General features: G+C 49.1%; 1 long non-coding RNA gene across 1 annotated transcript; it reads right to left on the bottom strand.

Moving 5' to 3' along the window:
* Nucleotides 1-303: 303 nt before the first annotated feature.
* LOC130876848 (uncharacterized) lies at nucleotides 304-10,490 on the bottom strand. Its single transcript, XR_009057360.1, has 3 exons — nucleotides 10,452-10,490; nucleotides 7,425-7,526; nucleotides 304-490 (listed from the first exon to the last, which is right to left on the bottom strand). It is a non-coding gene; the product is annotated as an uncharacterized LOC130876848 (long non-coding RNA).
* Between the last annotated feature and the right edge of the window lie 3,317 nt (nucleotides 10,491-13,807).

Here is a 13,807-nt window from a genome sequence, read left to right as displayed (position 1 = left end):
AACTCTAAAAAAATATCTAGGACAATTTAATTTGAGTTTAGAAGAAAAGTTCCAGAGCAGGTGAGCGATAAATCTTGAGAGTTGCCCCGAGGAGGGAGATGGAGAAGACAGAGAACCAAGAGAACAAAGGCCATTCCTTTGCATTTGGTTGACATGGGTCAGCCTTGTGGCTCAGGGAAGGAATCCTTGAGCAAGAGTGAAGCCGAGAACCTTCTGCAAAGCAAACTTGAGAAAGAGATCAAAGGGAAAGTTGATCTTCCTGAGTAGTTCAGGAAATCCAGCCAACTTACCACGTCACCCTGGACAAATGCACGCGGTGGCAGGAATAAGGGTGCAGGAAATTTTGTTATCTCAGAGCTGGAGGGATGCTCAGAGGTCCAAAGGTTTTGCTGTTCTGCTGTAGGACTTGAGTTTGACTCCCAGCACCCAGGTGGGGCAGCTCACAATAGATATAGACAGCTCCAGGGGATCTGGCACCCTCTTCTGGCCTCTTCGGGTATAGCATGCAAGACACATACACAAATAAGAGCAAAAATTGTAAAAAGCACGTTATCTCATTAAAGGGATAATCATTCCTCTTATCTCTTTAGGGCAGCCAGGGTAACTCTAACTCCAACTCCCTAATGGGCAGTCTCACCTTCCAGAGTTGACCCTTTAGTTGGTTGATTGTCCTGCCTAACTCAATGTTAGGTCTTAGCCCAGGTCAGGGATCCATTGTCATGTCCATAAAGAAATAGTATTCCTTTAGTGGGTCTTAACTATCACTGTAACGGACACAGGGTTCTAAGGCCTTCATGAACCTTCCTGAAGCAGAGGCTGACATCTGACACAGCTCTGAAGACACGGGCTACAAGAACCTGAAGCCGGGTGGTAGTGGCGCACACCTTTAATCCCAGCACTTGGGAGGCAGAGGCAGGCCAGTCTCTGTGAGTTCTACAAGAGCTAGTCCCAGGACAGGCTCTAAAACTACAGAAAAACCCCTGTCTAGAAAAACCAAATAAATAAATAGCCCTGGCTGGCATCTTATTCCACAGAAAGTCCTGTCTCTCACCTTTGCCCAACTGTTCTCAGCAGCTCCGGGCGGACCTAACTACTCCCAGCACCCATGAGGAGGCTGAGGAAACAGCCCTGGTGAGTCAGCACTTCCGGACACTAGGCTTGCCAACTCCTAGTCGGCGACAGGCCGTGAGTCACAAATTATAGCCTTCCATAGGTGCAGGTTGTGCCAGCCTGTGAGGCGGCAACGCTGGCAAGGAGCTCAGGAGCCCTAGGCTTGGGGCCATGGGAAAAGAGAGGCTCAGACAGGACTGAATACGGTAGGGCACTCCTATGGCTTCTCTCCCGCCAGCCACCAGGCTGCAGTGCCAACCTCTAGACTCGGACATGCCCTGACACAGGACGTCCTCAGCCTCAGACCAGAAGGAAGCTGGCTTTACCAGAGCCATCCCCCCCGCAGCTCTGGAGGGTGTAAGGCCACAGCTCCTGCTTTGTGCTCACTCCAGTGGGTGGCCTCTGGAGGTCCCCTCCCTCGTGCCCCCCAAGTTACTCTAGGACTTGGAGCTGCCTGGTTCAATGCACGGCCTCTGAGATACCACAGGCCCTCCTAGCGCTGGCAAATGCTTAGCCAAGGCATTAGGGACTTCCAGAAGGTTCACAGAATTTTCATGCCGTTATAACGAAGCCAACTGCATCCTACCCCCAACAGCGTTCCTTTAAGCTCAGGACCACGTTCTCCACAACAGCCAATTTACATGCTCCCTAAATTTGATGTCTCATTCAGCTTTTCTTCTTGTCAGAAATGTTTGATTGTGTGGCTGGAGGGGTTGCCCAAAGGTATACACAGCAAGGAATGAGGGCCAATGCCAGGCTTGGGCAGAGGCCCAGGGAGACTGTGTGTCTCCTTGAGAAGCCCCCTCCTGACCCCCCAAGGCCTGGGCTGCTGCCCTGAGGGCCCCTCACCCAGAGCTCTGCTAGCAATGACTTGTTTACACTCTGGGCTGGTAGCCTTAGCAACTCCAGGAAACAGCCAAACACAGACTAGTGAGCTTCCCGGGATACAGCTAAGCAAGGCCTGAGGAGAGCCTGGCCTAGAACCCCCACAGCGGAAAGCTCGGTGCCATGTCTTAGAAATCAGTAGAGATATGAACAGGATAATACTGGGGTCCCCACTGAGTGGCCCCTGACCCAGGACTTCTGTGCCAGGGACCCAACTCACAGTCTCCCAGTGCAACCACCACCCCAGCCACTTTCCAGCACTTGGCACGGTGCCTGGTCCGGGGAAGGTCCTCAGGAAACAAAGGACTATAAACTCTGAGGTGGGTGCACCCAGGAAAACTGAAAACCACACCTTCTCCCTCCCAACCCAAGTAACCTTCCAACACCCCTCTTCCTCTCGCTCTGCTTTCCTTTTTTTTTTTTTTTTTTTTTTTTTTTTTTTGATTTGTCTTACTTTGTAGCCCCAGAATTCATTGTGTAGCTCATGCTAGCCTTCAGTGCTGGGATTACAAAAGACGTGTGAGGCTAGAGTTGACAGTAATCCTCCTGCCTTAGCTTCCCAAGTGTTGGGATTACAAACACTGGCTACCACACCCAAAGGTTTTTATTCTTTCTTTTTCTCAGACAGGAAGACAGGGGCCACCGTGCATCATGGAAGTCAGAGGTGGAGTTTGTGGTGTCGGGTCTCTCCTCCTGTCTTTAATGGGTTCTGGCTGTTGAACTCTGTTGTCAGTTTTGTGTGACAAGCAGCTTTATCTGCTGAGCCCTCTCATGGGCACAATGGCACCTTTCTCTTAAGTTATTCAGTTTGTTCAGGTTGTGTTAATTGTTCTCTCTCTCTCTCTCTCACACACACACACACATACACACACCACACACACACACACACAAACATAAACACAAAGCAACAGAAACAGCAACAAGAGCTCTTAGCCACTGAACCAACTCTCCAGCCTCCCCAACCCCGGCCCCTTTTGAGAGGGTCTCACTATGTAGACCAGGCTGGCCTTGAACTCACAGGGATCCACCTGCCCTGCCTCTGCCTGCCTATGGGATCAAAGGAATGTTTCACCATAGCTAACACATATTTATTTGTATTTTAAATGTATGAGTGTTTGCCTGTGTGTATGTGCGCCACAAGCAAGCTTGGTGCCTGTGGAGCCCAGAGAAGAGCAAGTGATCCCTGGAACTACAGTTGCAGATGGTTGTGAGCCTCCATGTAGGTGCTGAGAATTGAACCTGGGTCCCCTGCAAGAGCAGCAGTGCTCTTACCCACTGAGCCATCTCTGCAGCCTATGCCAACCGCTTTTACCCATGAAGCCATCTTGTCAACTCTGAACTTGGCTCTGATTGTATTTCAACAGTTTTCCTGTTTTGGTATCCAAAGCAACGTGGATTTTCTTGCTTATTTGGTAGTTTCGGTTAATACTCTAGTAAGAGCTCCCACAACTCCTCTTTTGGGGGAGGCCATTAAGACAGGGCTTCTCTGTGTAGCCTTGACTGTCCTGGAACTCACTCTATAGACCAGGCTGGCCTGGAACGCACAGAGATCCGCCTGCCTCTACCTCCCGAGTGCTGGGATTAAAGGCGTGCGCCACGACAGCTAGCTGGTATTCCATCCACCCTCCCCACAGTCCTATGCACAATTTCTTCCACATTGATTCAGTGACTTGCTCTGGCCAAGAACTGTTATAATTTGCCAATCAGACATTGACATTCGTGATACCAGCCAAGGCTTGAAAAATAGCCATTTATGGCGCCTACCCTGCTTTGTGGGCTGCTGAGAACCCTGCAAATACAAGGACCTGGAATGATCTAATGGAACTATGACTCGATACAATTGCCAGTCACATGAGGAGGTGCCATGCTACACGATGGCTGCCCTTGCGAGGACCCCAGCCGGGACCAGCTACCAAGCCCTTCTGAACAGCCAGCCAGAGTCACGCGCACCTGGAATGGGGTTTGAGTGTGTTTGCTGCCCAGCAATAGATAAACTACACAAAGGGTAGAGAACTATTCTGTTTTCCTGTACATTATTTTCAAAATCTTTTTTATATTATTTTTATTTATGTGTGTGTGTTATTCTGTGTGTGTGTGCACACGCATGCACATGCACCCATGCATGCTCATGGATTCCTGAAGAGGCCGGAAGGAACTCAGATTCTCCAGAGCTGGAGTTACAGGAGGAGGCTGTGAGCCCCCCAATCCAGCTTTTGATGTAGTTTCCAGATTCCAGGGACAAAAGTCTGGTCATCAAGTTTGTGTATCTTTTACCTCCTGAGCCATCTCCCTAGCTTCCCCTGAAATCATGAGCAGGGATGGGGTTTACATGTTTCTTGAACACTATGTCTTTTGACATTTCAAATTTACTTGAAAAAAAAAAAAGATTACTTGCAATTGTTCTCTCATCACAAAATCTCTTATTACACTTAGTCTCTTTTTAAAGATTTCTGTTTCTTTTTCTTTCCCTGTGTATGTCAGTAGTTGTCCGCAGAGGCCAGAAGAAGGCATCAGCTCCTCTGGAGCCACTAAAGTCACAGTCAGAGAAGGCTGTAAGCTACCCGACATGGCTTCTGGAAATGGAACTCGGGTCTGAAGACCAAACTAGAGTCCTCTGGGGTCACAGCCGGTGCTTGTTCTGTTATTGTTTGGTTATCGGCTTTTGGGTTTTGTTGTTGTTGTTGTTTTTGGTTTTTCGAGATAGGGTTTCTCTGTGTAACAGCCTTAACTGCCCTGGAACTTGCTCTGTAGACCAGGCTGACCTTGAGCTCACAGAGATCTGCCTGCCCCTGGCTCCCAGATACTGGGATTAAAGGCACGCACCACCATCGCTCGGCACCTTCTTACCTTCAAGTATGACTCCTTCTCCCTTCACAGTTGGTCCATTTTCCTAGGTGTTTATCTTGGCATTTTGCTTTTGCTTTTCCAAAGAGTCCAAAGTTTGCTTTTGTTCTGCTCCCCGCCACACACACCCCAGACAAGATCTCCAAGCACAACACAACACCCAGGGCCAACATGCCAATGCTGTCCTCCTGAGCTAATTCCAACCCAGATTCACAAATATTTTATATTTTCCCCTCATGGCCTCTTCTTCTCCCAAGAAATTATTTGGATATCTTTCTTTCTCTTTTTTCAGCCCTCTGCAATCAGCAGCTCTCAGTAGGGCTGCGTATTGTAGGAGGGTTCTTTAGATTTACCCAGCATGTACTTTCTTCCCCTATTATTCCTCTATTCCACTCCTTCCAGACTCCAATTTCCTTCTGTATTGTTTTCCTGTGTGAAGGAGAGAGTGTGGATGTGCATGTTTATGCTGGTGTGTGCACCTGTATGTGTGCGGAGACTGGTGTGTGCACCTGTATGCGTGCGGAGGCTGGTGTGTGCACCTGTATGTGTGCGGAGGCTGGTGTGTGCACCTGTATGCGTGCGGAGGCTGGTGTGTGCACCTGTATGCGTGCGGAGGCTGGTGTGTGCACCTGTATGCGTGCGGAGGCTGGTGTGTGCACCTGTATGCGTGCGGAGGCTGGTGTGTGCACCTGTATGCGTGCGGAGGCTGGTGTGTGCACCTGTATGCGTGCGGAGGCTGGTGTGTGCACCTGTATGCGTGCGGAGGCTGGTGTGTGCACCTGTATGCGTGCGGAGGCTGGTGTGTGCACCTGTATGTGTGCGGAGGCTGGTGTGTGCACCTGTATGTGTGCGAAGGTTGGTATGTGTATATGTGTGTGCACCTGTCTGCATGCAGAGGAAGACATCGTGTTCCTGCTCCATTTCTCTCTGCCTTGATCTTTTGATGCAGGGTCTCTTTCAAAGTCTCATGCCCTCCTGTTTCCACCCCACTCAGTGGTGGGGTTATAGGGATATGATGGACCATTTTGACTTGTTCTGTGGATGGTGGGTTTGGAACTCCATGTTTGCAAGGCATGCACTCTTAACTACTGAGCCATCTCTCCAGCTCGCCCTGCCACCCTACCTTTCTTTCTTTTCTTTGAGATATGGTCTCATGTACTCAAGGAACATCTTTAACCCTTGGTCCTATGCTAACTCCTAAGCACCGGACTTATATGCTTGTGCCACCACACCCGGCTCTCTCTCTCTCTCTCTCTCTCTCTCTCTCTCTCTCTCCATAGCTAGGTATGTAGTATCCTCAAACATAGGATTTTCCTGCATCACCCTTCAGAGTTAACATCCCCCTTTCTGAGGAATGCTCTCTATTGGTTTTTTTGCAAGAGTCTGTCTGTGAATGTCTTTCTATGTTTTTGTTTTGTTTGCTTAATTTTTTTTTTTTTTTGGTTTTTTCGAGACAGGGTTTCTCTGTAGCTTTGGAGCCTGTCCTGGAACTCCCTTTGTAGACCAGGCTGGCCTCGAACTCACAGAGAGATCCGCCTGCCTCTGCCTCCCGAGTGCTGGGATTAAAGGTTGTTTGCTTAATTTTATTTTTATTTCATGTGCATTGCTATTTTTGCCTGTATGTATGTCTGTGTGAGGGTGTCAAATCAGTTGTTAGCTGTCATGTGGGTGCTGGGAATTGAACCCGTGTCCTCTGGAAGAGCAGTCAGTGCTTTTTTTGTTTTGTTTTGTTTTGTTTTCCCCAAGACTGGGTTTCTCTGTGTAAGAGCCCTAGCCATCCTAAAACTTGCTTTATAGACCAGGCTGGCCTCAAACTCACGTTCATCTGCCTGCCTCTGCCTCCCATGTGCTGGGATTAAAGGCGTGCGTGCGCCACCACCGCCCAGTTGCAGGCAATGCTCTTAACCACGAGCCATCTCTCCAGCCCCTCGTTTTTGTTTTTTCAGCTGTGTTCATAGCAGCATTATTTGTAATAGCCAGAACCTGGAAACAACCTGGATGCCCCTCAACTGAAGAATGGATAAAGAAAATGTGGTACATTTACACAATGGAGTATTACTCAGCTGTAAAAAATAATGACATCTTGAAATTTGCAGGCAAATGGATAGAACTAGAAAAACCATCCTGAGTGAGGTAACCCAGACCCAGAAAGTCAAACGCAGTATGTACTGGCTCATCAGTGGATATTAGACGTAAAGCCTATAGTCCAGCCTGCAGTCCATGCTCCAGAGAAGCTAGGTAACAAGGAGGACCCTAAGAGAGACATACATGGATCCCCCTGGGAAGGGAAATAGACAAGATCTTCTGAATAAATTGGGAGTGGGGGTAAGAAGGGAGAACGGAAGGGGGGAAGAGGGGAAGGGAAGAGGAGAGGAGAACAGGAGGGAACAGGATGGTGGTGATGGGGACAGAGATGGAGAGCAAGGAAAGAGATATCTTGATTGAGGGAGCCATTATGGGGCTAGAGAGAAACCGGCTCTAGGGAAATTCCCTGGAATCCACAAGGATGACCCCAGCTAAGATCCTAAGCAATAGTGGAGAGGGTGCCTGAACTGGCCTTCCCCTGTAATCAGGTTGATGATTACCTTAATTGTCATCATAGAACCTTCATCCAGGAACTGATGGAAGCAGGTCCACAGCTAAGCAGTGAGTCATGCCGCCAGAGTCCAGTTGAAGAGAGGGAGGAGCTATAATATGATAACAAAGTGGCCAAGACCATGATGGGGATCCCACAGAAATAGCTGACCTGAGTTAGTGGGAGCTCACTGACTCTGGACTGACAGCTGGGGAACCTGCATAGGACCAAATTAGACCTTCTGAATGGAGGTGACAGTTGTGTGGAACAGTTTGTGGGGCCACTGGCAATGGGACAGGATTTATCCCTTGTGCTTGAACTGGCTTTTTGGAGCCTACTCTCTATGGAGGGATACCTTGCTCAGTCTAGGAGGGAGGCCTTGGTCCTGCCTCGAAGTGATGTGCCAGACTTTGTTGACTCCCATGGGAGGACTTACCCTCTGTAAGGATGGAGGGGGGTAGGGTGGGTGGAAGGTGGGGGAAGCAGGAGGAGGGGAAGGAGTGGGAACTGCGATTGGTATGTAAAATGAGAAAAGATTGGTTTGGTTTTTTGTTTTGTTTTGTTTTTTTAAAGAAATAGCCCAGGCTGGGCGGTGGTGGCGCACGCCTTTAATCCCAGCACTTGGGAGGCAGAGGCAGGCGGATCTCTGTGAGTTCGAGACCAGCCTGGTCTACAAGAGCTAGTTCCAGGACAGGCTCCAAAACCACAGAGGAACCCTGTCTCGAAAAACCAAAAAAAAAAAAAAAAAAAAAAAAAAAAGAAATAGCCCAGTGGTGGTGGTGCACGACTTTAATCCCAGTACTTGGGAGGCAGAGACAGGTGGATCTCACTGAGTTCAAGGCCAGTTTGGTCTACAAATTGAGTTCCAGGACAGCCGGGAATGTTACACAGAGAAACCCTGTCTCGAAAGAACAACAAAAAAATGTCCGTGTGGCACTCATCCCAGAACAGCACAGCATTGCTGTAGTATTTTAGGGTGGTGATTCCCTTGCCACTTTGAGGACACTTTTCTGGTCCCTTTTTGTAGCTGACAGGAGCTCTGCCCTGAGATTACAAGGCTCTTGTGTGTGGGTTCTCAGGGTCTGCCTCAAGTCCCGCTATTTACAGAACAAGCACTTCATGGAAAGAGTTGCCTTAAAAGCAAAAACCAAACAAAAACTATTTGGGTCAGCAAGATGGCTCAGTGGGAGCCGGGCGGTGGTGGCGCACGCCTTTAATCCCAGCACTCGGGAGGCAGAGGCAGGCGGATCTCTGTGAGTTCAAGGCCAGCCTGGTCTACAAGAGCTAGTTCCAGGACAGGAACCAAAAAACTACGGAGAAACCCTGTCTCGAAAAATCAAAAAAAAAAAAGATGGCTCAGTGGGTAAAGGCGCCTGCAAGTCCAGGGACCCAAGTTCAGTCCCTGGGGCCCATCTGGTGGAAGGAGAGAAGCAACTTAAGAGTTGTTCTCTGACCTGCACATGAGTTGTGACACACACACCATCCTAGCCTACCCCTACAAAAAAATGTAAAAAAATAATTTTATAGATGAATTGTCATGTAACACAGACTGCTCCCAAACTTCCTATGTAGCTGAGAATGGCCTTAAACTTCTGATCCTCTTGATTCTACCTCTGCAGAGCTAGAATTACAGTCGTGAGCCGCCACACTCTGTTTATGCCGAGGAGCAAGCCTAGGGCTTTGCACTTGTTAGCGAGCACTCTACCAACCTATGTACATGACCCGCTTCATGTGTTCTCAGTCTTTTCAATTCTGTATTGGCTTGGCATGGTGACATGTGCCTCTAATCTTCATACTCGGGAGACTGAGGCAGGACTCTTACTCTGAGGACAGTTCAGAAAATATAAAATCCTATCTCAAAAAACCAATGCATGTATACATACACACACACACACACACACCTTTAGGCTTAAGTGGTACATTCCTTCAAAGTGAATTTAGGAGAAAATAAACTTCCCTGTAAGAGGTGAGTGTGTGTGTGTGTTTCTGCGTGTGAGTGTGTGGTGTATGTATGTGTGTGTATGTGTGAGACAGAGATCTACTAAAGGCACATTTTGGTTAGTTCTAGTGCCCCTGGGAACCCCAAAAGTCTCCCCTTGCTCACAGTCTCCCCAGCCGTGACGTTTGGCTTGCTTTCAGATGAAAGTAAAATATGAATGGTAAAGAAATCAGAAGTTTAGAATGACTTACTGTAATAAACTGCCAAGTTCTCACTTCAAAGGCTCTCCAGGGCTTCAGCGAGAAGGGGATTTTGTGTGTGTGTGTGTGTGTGTGTGTGTGTGTGTGTGCGCGCGCGTGCCTTCTCTCACTCTTATGGTAAATGATGAGGGTCCTGTTGTAATGGACTGTAGCCCAAGCCCCCTGAGTCTAACTAGAGATGACCCATGCCTCATTGCTTTTTGCTCACTGACCATCTCCTAAAAACCAGGATTGGTAACCATGGGAATGACCTCACCGGGTGGAGGGGTTTGCCACAGCCTGCTAGCCATCACCTTTTGTAGGGAGGCTTCAGGGGAAAGTGTTCCACCACCTCAGGTATCATGAACAGACATGGGGAAAGGTGACCCACACACAGCCCCTGGGTCTCACATGATGGCTCCGCTGGGCCTGGGGGCGGGAGTAGGAGGTGTTATATACTCTTGTTTCCTAACCTGCCTGTCAAAGCACCACCTCTGAAGATACGTGCTGGGGCTGGGACAGGAAACAAAGGCAGGGAAAGTCTTGGGGACTTCTTGGAGAAGTAGGGAAACGTTATGGGCACAACGGTCCTCATGCCCACAAATCACTAGGGCGACAAGGAATAGTAAACACCCAGGGGCTCCTCTCAATGGAGGAGATAAAACACCTGTTTTCCCACCCAGAACCCTGGGACGGGATTTAGTTAATGACCTGGTGCCCTTTTTGCTCTCTGTGGAGGCAGAGCTCACCCACCTTTTGCTATAGAGGCAGAGCTCACCCAGATCCCCCAGAATGATTATCCAGACTCTTCCCTCCCTGGACCATTTCCCATCCTTAGGGAGACGGCACATGTACTTACAGCCTGCTGACTTCTGTGCTACCGGTCAGAGACCACACTAGATTCCAGGCGCTTTTAGCTCTAGAACCCATCTTCACGGTCACACACATGTGCTTTGTAAAGGAGTAGCTAAGCACTTGCACCTTGAGCTTCACTGTGCACCTGGTGGGACTGGTTGTTGCCTGGAAACCTTTTCCTAAACTGCACTGCACTTTAAATATGCTGACAGTGAATTGCCTGGCACTAGACTACACGCGCAAAATAAACACATGTAAAAGAACTAAATTAAAATACATAGTTTATGATGTATTTTTAAGGATTCAGGAACACCTAAGGTAATAAAGCCCAGACTCCTTTGACCCAGTAGCCAAAGAGAACCACTGTTAGTCCACCCCTACTCCCCATCACCCCACCGCACACCGGTTCTTTAGGCTTACAAAGCTGGCCAACTTTACCAAGGGATTTTTACAATTTGGGTACTCAGTGTTCTCTGTGATTTGAAGTCATGCCTTCCTCTGCTGTTGTCTGACAGGAGATAAAGAGTGAGAGCAGCCAGTTTCTCTCTTTCCCCTGCTCTGGAATTTTCTCCACTTGCTCCCCAATTCTAAATAATATTCTAAGCGTCTTTGCATGTATCTATGTTTCTTTTTCAGCAATGTTATTCATAGGCCAAAGGTCTGCACAGGGATTTCACAGGAAACTGATCCTTAGTCCTCGCCCTGCCAAGCGCAGATCCCATTTGGGGACTTTGGCGCTGCGCTGACCTCCCCGCTCCTCAAGAGGGAAACAACGGTCCTCACTCCGGACCCTCAGAAAGATGCCAACGCCCACACCCTAACACTCAAAGGCAAAATCCGCAGGGAAGCCCCTAGATCTCCTCCAGGAGTTTGGATTCACAAAGAACAAAGAGCGCGCAGCGGTTGTCACCAACCCATTCCTATGCAAAGCGAGGACTGCTACTCCCAAGGTGCTGGCTCGGGAAGGGTGGAGGGAGCGAACAGGACAGGCCGAGGAAGCCAAGTTGCCTGGGGCAGAAGCCACTTCAAAGCTCTCTACTTGGGAACTGTAGATGAAGGGGGCGGGCAGCCCGGGCCGCGGAGGGATGACCCTCTCCACTATCCCCACCTACTCAGATTTAGTCCCTTTGGGGTCGGATCCGCAGACCCTCCGGCGAAAACAGCTCTCCAACTGACGGGAGCTTTTCGTCTGAGATTGTAGGAAGGAAGGCCGAGGCCTGTACCACCCAGGCCTGAAGCTTTTCCACCAAGCAGAATTCCCCTGAGCGCCGCTGTCGACTATGGGGCTAGAGGAGCGTCTTGAAAGAAATGAGAAGTCTGGTTTTGAGTCACAAAGGGTTAAACTCTTCTGCCATTCCCACCCCCACCCTAGTTCCAATATTACTGCAAAGTCGGAGGGGAAGGTGGGTAAGGGGTGTCTGGTGGGGTCCTGGACAGGAGCCCCTCGTTTCTGTTCCTTGGTATGGACAGAACTTGGTCTCCACTCCAGCAGGCTCAGAAAACACCCACGGTTCCACTGCACCTCATTTCTCACTGGAAGAGGAAGCCTTTGCACTCCCCCATTGATGCTTAGCTTGTCTCAAGTTAGCCCTGGATGCAGGAGCTGTTTTTAGGGTAGAGGCTCAATCTCCCCCATTGTAGAGTGCAAGGAGGTCTCAGATACCTTAAACAGCTATCCCTTGTAGCTCCCACTTCCAGGGGTTGAGGAGCTGAGCCCATCTTGTAGATCCCTTCTAAAATCTTGCTCCATCCCCTCCCTCAGCCAAGTCAGCTCCCTTCCCTTTTCATCTGTGGCAGGTGACCTGGCCTCCCACGGGATACCTGCCTGCAATAAAGAGAAAAGCCAGCAGTCCAGAGAGTCTCTCTCTGAAGCTCAGGTGGCCCATGTTCATGGACAGAGTAAAGGGCACGGACCCATTGAGCAGTGGGGCATCATGGTTCTTTGGCAAAGGTGTCTGGCTTTCGGCCTATAACCAGACTACCTTGGGGCTTGTGATGAGCTGTTTGCACAGGTGCAGAAGTGACTTTCGAAGCCACCAGAAGGAACGAGGCAGGAGGGAGCAATGGCTCCTTCCAGATGGTCTTTAGTTGCAACAATCCAGGGCCCTGCTTCTCCCCATCCAATGTGACCTCTTGCAGTCATATGAAGAACACAGACCTTTAGAAGATTCCACTGGAGGGGATTGTTTTCGGTTTCCTCTTCTTCATCTCCATCCCCTGGCTCCCTCCCCATCCCCTTGCCCCTCTCTAGGCAACATCCTTTAAAATAGACTATGTCAGCCGGGCAGTGGCGGTGCCCCACACCTTTAATCCCAGGCAGGGGCAGGCTATTTTGGTGAGTTTGAGGCCAGCCTGGTCTACAGAGCAAGTTCTAGGACAGCCAGGGATACACACAGAGAAACCCTGTCTCAAAAAAAACAAAAAGTAAAAATAAAATAGACTTTGTCTCTGTCTATCTCTGTGTGTATATACGTATGTACACTCACACAGCATGGATGGATTTGCTTGTGGTACACTGTACCCCAATATATCAGGCTATTACATAAGCTTGAGGGTTTTGTTTTGTTTGCAGTGCTGGGGACAGACCCCAAGATCTGTGCCTGCAAGACAAGCGCTCTGCAAGTGAGCTACATTCTCAGAGCCCTTGAATCTGAGTTATATATACTTATTTAGCAACTTCATTTTAAATTTTATTTTGTTTTGTGTGTATGTGTGTTTTCTTGCATGTATGTCTGGCACCATGTGCATCCTGTGCCGGCCAGGAGAGGTGTCCTGTCTCCTAGAATCAGAGTCACAGAGGGTTGAGAGTCACCATGTGGGTACAGGGAATTGAACCCAGGTCTTCTGGAAGAACAGACAGTGTTCTTCGTCGGTGAGCCATCTCTCCAGCTCCTAGTACTTTCCTTTTTCGTTTAATGGCACATCTTGAAGATCACCCACTTCTCATCTCTCCATATCTCCCTCCCTCCCTCCCTCCCTCCCTCCCTCCCTCCCTCCCTCCTTCCCTTCCTTCCTTCCTCTTTTCTTTCCCTTCTTCTTTTATTTTTTAATTTTTCCTCCAAACACAATCTCTCTATGTAGCCCTGGAAGTCCTGGAACTGGCTGTCCTGGAACTCAATCTGTAGACTAGGTTGGCCTCAAACTCAGAGATCCACCTGCCTCTGCCTCCCAAGCACAGGACTTTCTTCCTTTCTTGTACTGGGAATTAGCCCTAGGGCCTCTCTTTTGTCGGGCAAGCCCTCTCCCACTGGACTACACCACCAACTTTCTTTTTACTTTTATTTTGAGACAAGGTCTCTCTAAGTAGCCCAAGTTAGCCTCCATCTCACTCTGCAGACAGACAGAACTTGATTTTTGCTG

The sequence above is a fragment of the Chionomys nivalis genome, chromosome 7, assembly GCF_950005125.1.
Source record: "Chionomys nivalis chromosome 7, mChiNiv1.1, whole genome shotgun sequence".
Classification (NCBI taxonomy): domain Eukaryota; kingdom Metazoa; phylum Chordata; class Mammalia; order Rodentia; family Cricetidae; genus Chionomys; species Chionomys nivalis.
This window is presented reverse-complemented; position numbering and strand designations above follow the sequence as displayed.